General features: G+C 34.2%; 1 long non-coding RNA gene across 4 annotated transcripts in view; it reads left to right on the top strand.

The window, feature by feature from the left end:
• The window catches only part of LOC137630434 (uncharacterized), a 219,629-nt gene that overhangs the window by 120,462 nt on the left and 91,255 nt on the right, over positions 1–7,912 (top strand). The gene's annotated exons all lie outside the window — the stretch shown is intronic.

The raw sequence follows: 7,912 nt of genomic DNA, 5'->3' as shown, positions 1-7,912 counted from the left end.
GAGTTACAAGGTGAATCTATCATGTATATTTATTGACATTACTTTTCTGCTTACATCGTGAAAGTGAACCATTTATTGGAGAAATATTAAAATGGATGGGAAAAATAGTCCTTATATAAGAAAGTTTAATCGCATTTCGAAGAGAGAGAGAGAGAGAGAGGAGAGAGAGAGAGAGAGAGGAGAGAGAGGAGAGAGAGAGAGAGAGATAGAGAGAGAGAGAGAGAGAGGAGAGAGAGAGAGAGAGAGAGAGAATATTACCTCAAAGAGGGAATGAATATATCTTTTAGTGACGTGAGTTATAAGGTGAATCTATCATGTATATTTATTGGACATTACTTTTCTGCTTACATCGTGAAAGTGAACCATTTATTGAAGAAATATGAAATGAAATTGGAAAAATAGTCCCTTATATAAGCAAGTTTAATCGCATAACGTAGAGAAGAGAGAGAGAGAGAGAGAGAGAGAGAGAGAGAGAGAGAGAGAGAGAGAGAGAGAGAGAGTATAGTAAGCAATAAGAGGTTATTTTCCCCGTAATTCTTGTTCTCTTATAATGAATAGAACCCTCATCATTCATACTGTATTATAATCGTACACATATACTGAAGTGCATATGCTAATTCACACACATGCGAGCCACTCATTTAAACAATACAGATCATTAACTAGAAAAAAGAAACTGCAAATCTCAACATTAGTGGCAAAAGGAAATGACAGAAGCTTTCCATTTTCTCTTGTTTCTTGTTGGTTGTTGTATTGAATATATATATATATATATATAATATATATATATAGATATATATATATATATATATGTACATATATATATAATATATGTATATAATATATATATATATTTATATATATATATGTATATATATGTGTATATGTATATATATATATATATATATATATATATATATATATATACGTGTGTGTGTGTGTGTATATAATATATATATATATATATATATATATATATATATACACACATATATAAATATAAAATATATAAATATATATGTAAATATTTATAGATAGATATAGATATAGATATATATATATATATATATATTATATATATATATATATATATATATAATATATATATCTATATATATATATATATATATAAATCATTAGCTAAACTGCATTCCCAATTGGAAAAGAAGGATGATATAACCCCCAAGGGCCCCAACAGGGAAAAATAACACAGTAAGGAAAGGAATAAGTAACTAAATAAACTACCAGAAAAGTAATGTACTATAAGTTAATAAATAACTAGGAATATAGTTTTCATTTTAAGAAAATAAAGCATGATAGAAGTAAAATTTAACAATATATTTGGTACAGTGAAAGCTCGAACGTACATACATACTTACAAAACACCAGAGAAATAGACCACCTGTATTTGTGAGAGGAGCTCAAGTCTCATTAGGCAGGTGGGATAATTAAATGATCAGGTCATTTGTCTAGTTGTTGGTTGTTGTTTTTTTCCTTTTCTAGATCTTCAGTCACTTTCTATTTCTTTTGATAACGAAAGTTTATCTTGAATAGTTATTAATTTCCATGTATATCCAGAACCATATTCATACATATACCTACACACATGCATGCATACATAGCATAGATTCATGCATATAAACGTATCTATGCACCACATATATGCATGTACATACATACATACATTCATATAGAAAAATAAGGGAAAAGGAAAAAGTAATCTCTAGTCTAAGGATAAGCGTAATTGTTTACGGTATCTTTATATTATTTAGTCAGTGAATTTAGCTTTCCTTGACCGATAATTTGAAATCATGTATCTGCTGTTGCTATTGCTCAGTAACGTCGATTTCAATGAATTTTCTTTAATATATGTTGCTTGCAGTTGTTAAACAGTTAAGGGTTATTCTACATTTTTCATTGAAATGTCATTCTTGTCTCTAACAAGTTGGATCATTTTTAGCTATATATCTTATCAGAAATTAAGTGAACAATTTTAGAATGAAAAATAGAAACGGGTATTTTAAGAATTGTCAAATTGATTTTGTTCCTATTTTGACAAAATAGAAACATTCACGAGTGACGAAAAGGAATTTGGATACTTTTCGTGTTTTCTATCGCAGAATTACCTCATTACTTTTTATAAATTCGCTTGACTTTAGTCCATGACGTGAGTTATTGCTTTCCTGACGAAGTCCTCTCTCTTCTGGGCGTTAACTGTGGACACGTAAACCATTTTCATAAAAAAAGTGGAATTGATTAATACAACCTAATATCGAAGAGTTGAGCAGCCGTGAATACTAATCTCAATTTTATTATTTTATTTTATATAAAGAATTCAAATTACTATAGAACTTCGGATGTTTTTCAAAGTAGGCTTATGCGAATATGATGACTTCACGCCCTAAGAAAGGCAAATTTACTCTGGAAACTCGTAGAACGCTTTAGCCTTCCGACGATAACGATTCTGTGGTCAGGACCAAACCTCTTCCACCGAGAGATTCTAATATGGAATATTTAAGAAATAGCAGCTGTTGCCGACCAACGCTTTTAGGATTCCTTTCCTCCCCACTATTCCTCTCTTCTCCCCACCCCACCCCTCCCCTCCCCTCCCCTCCCCCAGGGCTCGAAAGTTAGAGGAAACAGCCAAAGATGAGTTTACCGACGTTGCTAAGGGGAAACTTCCGTGGTTGTATATTATTATTATTATTATGATTATTATTATTATTATTATATCATACTATGCTATAACTCCTAGTTGGAAAAGCAAGATGCTATAAACCCAAGGAATCCAATAGGGAAAAATAGCCTAGTGAGGAAAGGAAACAAGGAAATATTGTGATATTAAATGATATTCCAGTAACGGAAGTTGGCTTACATTTAGTTTTGAAACGTAAAAACATCAGCAGGTATCGTTGGTCTCCGCAAATTTAGAGCTCATAAGCGCTGTGAGATAGGTTTAAAGTCTAAGTTTTTGATTGGTAATTTGGAAAGGTAGTTTATGGCCAACACTCAAGTATCGTGGTAGATTCGGTTTCGACATCTACAGCAAGAAATTTCCGAGTAATGCTGGTCAAACGTGATAAGAATTACATTCCAATTCTTCTTGTAATCTTTTCTTTGGATTTTGTTGAGATAGTTCATTCTAATAGCTGTGCCTTCTCCATCATAACGCTCAATACTACACAGTATTCTAGAAGTTTTATTCCAGCTGGGACCAAGTTGTGAAATGATCTTCCTAATCAGGTAGTTGAATCGGTGAAACTTCAAATGTTCAAAGTTCCAGCGAATGTTTTTAAGTTGAACAAGGGGAAAAGTCTCTTTTTATAGTTTGTATATTTTTAATGTTGTTACTGTCCTTGAAATAATTTATTTTAATTTTTATTTACTTCTCTTGTAGTTTATGTCCTTATTTCCTTTCCTCACTGGGCTATTTTCCCATGTTGGACCCCTTGTGCTTATGGCATCCTGCTTTTACAACTAGAGTTATAGCTTAGCTAATAATAATATAAAAATGATAATAATATGCAACTGGCTTATATACCCTCTCCATAATGGCTGTGGTGACCAATGTGGTGACGTCCGAGTGATGATCGCCAGATTGGTGTTCGAGGACCGCTCAAACTCGTTAGTTCCTTTGGTTGCTATAACCTCGCCATCCATGTGAGCTAAGAATACAGTGTTTGGGGGAGCCTATAGGTATATCTGCTGAGTCATCAGCAGCCATTGCCTGGCCCTCCATGGTCTTAGCTTGGGTGGAGAGGGCCATGGGTGCTAATCATATATACATATGGTCAGTCTCTGCTTGATAAGGCAATGTCACTGTTCCTTGCCTGTGCCATTCATGAGTGGCCTTTGAACCTTAAACCTTTTGATTGACGTGACATTCAAGGAAGAAATCTATAAGGCATTACGAATCTAGATCATACTCGCCCTGATCTCATACGGGATGTTAAGTGAAATTATTATTAGATTTCTCATTATCTCTAGTAGTCATTTTCCTCACGATAAATACATTAATGCTCCTCATACGACTTCTAACTAACTAAATCAAGGCAATTGATCATAATAATTATGGTTTACGAAATTAGTTGCCATTTTTACGGATATAAACAATGAATTAATTTGGCGGTATATGTACTAACAGTACACCCTACGATATGAACTGTTGGTTTCAATAAAGGTTTCTCGCAAGGTCCCTTCGACCCTTAGCTGCTACCCGCTATATTTCATTTTGCTATACCTTCTTTCATATATCTTGCTGTCCAATTTCATTCACCTTAAACTTTATAGTGCATCTTCGGGGTTTTCTCCCATTCACATATCATCGCTGAATGGCCTTCTCAGCCCCATCGTCAGACCGTAAGGTTCAATTTCTATTTCAAATTCACGAAATAGACTTAACCCAAGTCCACTTCCATTAAGTAAATCAGTGATCCTTTGGATACACGTGAAACTGAATACCAATTCAAGAAGATTCTTTTGTCACTTTTTCCCAATTTTGTGTGTTGTCTATTATGCACGGATGCATGTTTTTGTTGATGGTCTTACTAACAACTAACAAACGCTTTCTCTTAGAAGTGTTGTTTAATGACGCTTTTAGGACCCTTATTTTAATTCTTATTGGTAATGCAGCATTTCTCCCAAATGTTTATTCCCTATCACGAATTAAATACCTTTGTTATCAGCTTTAAAGAATTTTATCCATAGAAAAAAACGACCTCGGAGAAACACAGACGTGTGCATGGGTAAACATATATGTGTACATTTGCTAAGTTCCTTGAGTGTTAGTCATCATATTGAAATAATCAGCTAATACTGACCCCAGATTGACCTTTGTCTATTAATCTTATTTCAAAGTGTATGAGGAATCATGATGATGTTTCGTGGTCAATCTTAAGATATCAAAGGAATGATGAAAATGATTATGGTTAGCTAGCTCTCTCTCTCTCTCTCTCTCTCTCTCTCTCTCTCTCTCTCTCTCCTCTCTCTCTCTCTCTCTCTCTCTCTCTCTCTCTCTATATATATATATATATATATATATATATATATATATATTTATATATATATATATATATATATATATATATATATATATATATATATATATACTGGATATATATACACTTACATACACACATTATGTACATGTATATATGTATATATATATATTATATATATATATACGTATATATATACATTATATATATATATATATATATATATATATATACGTATATATATACACACATATATATATATATATATATATATATATATATATATATATATATATATATATAGTCACCATCTATTCCTACGCCTATTGACGTAAAGGGCGTCGGTTAGATTTCGCCAGTCATATGTATGTAAGTATATGCGTTGGTTAGATTTCGCCAGTCATATGTATGTAAGTATATAAACAGTATATATATACATAAACACACACATATATGTATATATATATATATATATATATATATATATATATACATATATATATTGTTACGCCCGGCCTTGTGAGTCTGGCCTTGCTTAAGGAACTCAGGGCATGAACAAAAAAAGAAAAAAAGAACAATGGAAAGGTCGTCAATCGGCAATAAGACAAGGAATACCGGCAAAATAAGATATATTTACAGTGCTAATAACTTAATAAAAGGGGAGCACAACAGGGAAAGATAATATTGTTGAATTGTCACGTGCTCACGAGGAGTTGGTTGTACCGTGGATGACTTCAGCACAGCAATCTCATTCCCTGGAAAGGGAAATAAATTGAATTATTAACTGATCACCTACTTCTAACGGCTGGCGACACGATGAAGTCGTTTGGTTAAAACTTTTAAGCAAATAAAATAAAAGTGCAAAACTTAGGAATTTAAACACTATCACGTGGGAATTAATACTGTCACAGGGTGAATTAATTAAGGTTAGGAGTAAACGGCACACGTGATTGGGATATGCAGGTTGGGATAATAAAGATTCAGTGGGTAGGATCTTTCGTTAAGGATAAAGGGAAAGGATAGGATGTGATAAGGGAAGGAGGTGGAAGGCTGTGGAAGGATGATGAGGATCTCAAAGTACAGACACCTTACCTTGATAAAAATTACTCCGTTCCCTCCCTTGTGGAGAACGTGTCACAGGTCCTGCCTCCCTGAAGGGTGAAGCGCGAAGAAGGATGTCCATCCGTTCCTAGGTCGAGTTAACCAGGTGTGCCCCAACTGGGGCGGGGGGGGGGGGGGTGGTTGTCATTGGCCTGACCGCTGCCCCATTGTTCATCAGCATTGGTCTTGTCTCCCGACACTCTTCGCAACGTGTTTCCCTCCTGACTTCTCCTGGGATCCCCTTGTGGCGGCGTTGAGCAGCTACGTTTTTTTTTAAGATGTCTGAAGTGAGACCTCAGAGGAGTAGAGGGGTATAGGATGGTTGGACAGGTGTTGATGCTATGGGTAGGGTCCCAACGCTTGTGGCATGTAGACTGGTCCTTGCTGGCGGGGCCTTTTGTTTGAAAAAAAAAAAAAATGGCGCAATGACCGTCATGAATAACAATATATATATATATATATATATATATATATATATATATATATGTGTGTGTGTGTGTGTGTGTATACATACTGTATATATACTTACACACATTATATATACAGTATACTGTATATATACATGCATACACATATTATATATATATATATATATATATATATATATATATATATATATATACATATATGTATATATAAATACATATATACATTATATATATATATATATATATATAGAGTTGTATACAGTATATATATAAACCTTCACTTCATAACTACGTATTGCTTTCTCCCTCGCTAAAAATCATCATCGTAAAAATCCAGACTCTCCGTTTGTAAAGATTTCTCAGAACTAATTGAGCTTGTTAAAAGCCGCTGCTCCAGGGCACACGATTCCCGCGAAATGCATTTCCGCGGGAACGCCAAGGCGCCCTTGGAGCGGCTCTCCCCTCGCGTCCCTCCGAGGTACGACCCGAAAGGGGAGCTTTAGAGAAGATGGGGGACGAGGGGAATTGGACAAAAAAATGGGGGAAGATAAAAGCGGGTGGGGGAAGGGTTTGCGAGTTGTGACATGGGTAAGGGGAAAGGTGGTGGGAAGAACTTCTTATGGGAACTTTCATGGCTTAATTACTCCCTCCGGACTTGCGGGATTCAGATGGTATCAAGAACTTGATTTATTGGGAGAGAAGAGGAAGAAAGTTTTTCTTTTGCTTTCGGGAGAGCTATTATGTTACTCCCGAGGGAGGAGAGAAAGGAAAGAAGAATAGTGAAAGAAGGCAAGTGTTTAAAAGAAACGTATTACAGAAATGAGATCGCGTTTGTTATAGGTCAATTTCAAACATCCAATCTAATGTGAATAATAATAATGATAATATTAATAATGTTTATACGTTTGAAAATATGTAGAAGTTTTCTTCGTAAGTTATTGGCTTATTTTGCCTAATGCACTAGCAATGATTGTGATATTTTCAACGGGGAATTATGCCTTATTTAATCCAAAAAGAACGATTAGTGATCCAATCAACTGTTTCTAATGAAAGGTAATCTAATCTTCACAAATTACTTTTTTAGGGACAGTTCTTAGCAAGACCATACTCAGTGCTACACAAATTATTACTTGGAATACATTTTTTACACTTCTGTAAGTTGTTTATCTTCATCTCAAAACCTTGATCTATCTCCTTATCTTATTTTTTATATTTACACCCACTTCAGATAAAGATCACCGCGTACCTGGAAATTTGGAGTTTACTTATGGCAAACATGAAATGCCCCCGAGCTCTAAAAAGCTACAACTTTTGTTGATATGTTCTTTTTTTTTTACAAGGAAGATGAAAACTGGTTTTTAGGATAGGCAAAGCAAAAATAAGGTA

Source organism: Palaemon carinicauda, chromosome 38 (genome assembly GCF_036898095.1).
Source record: "Palaemon carinicauda isolate YSFRI2023 chromosome 38, ASM3689809v2, whole genome shotgun sequence".
Lineage (NCBI taxonomy): Eukaryota > Metazoa > Arthropoda > Malacostraca > Decapoda > Palaemonidae > Palaemon > Palaemon carinicauda.
This window is presented reverse-complemented; position numbering and strand designations above follow the sequence as displayed.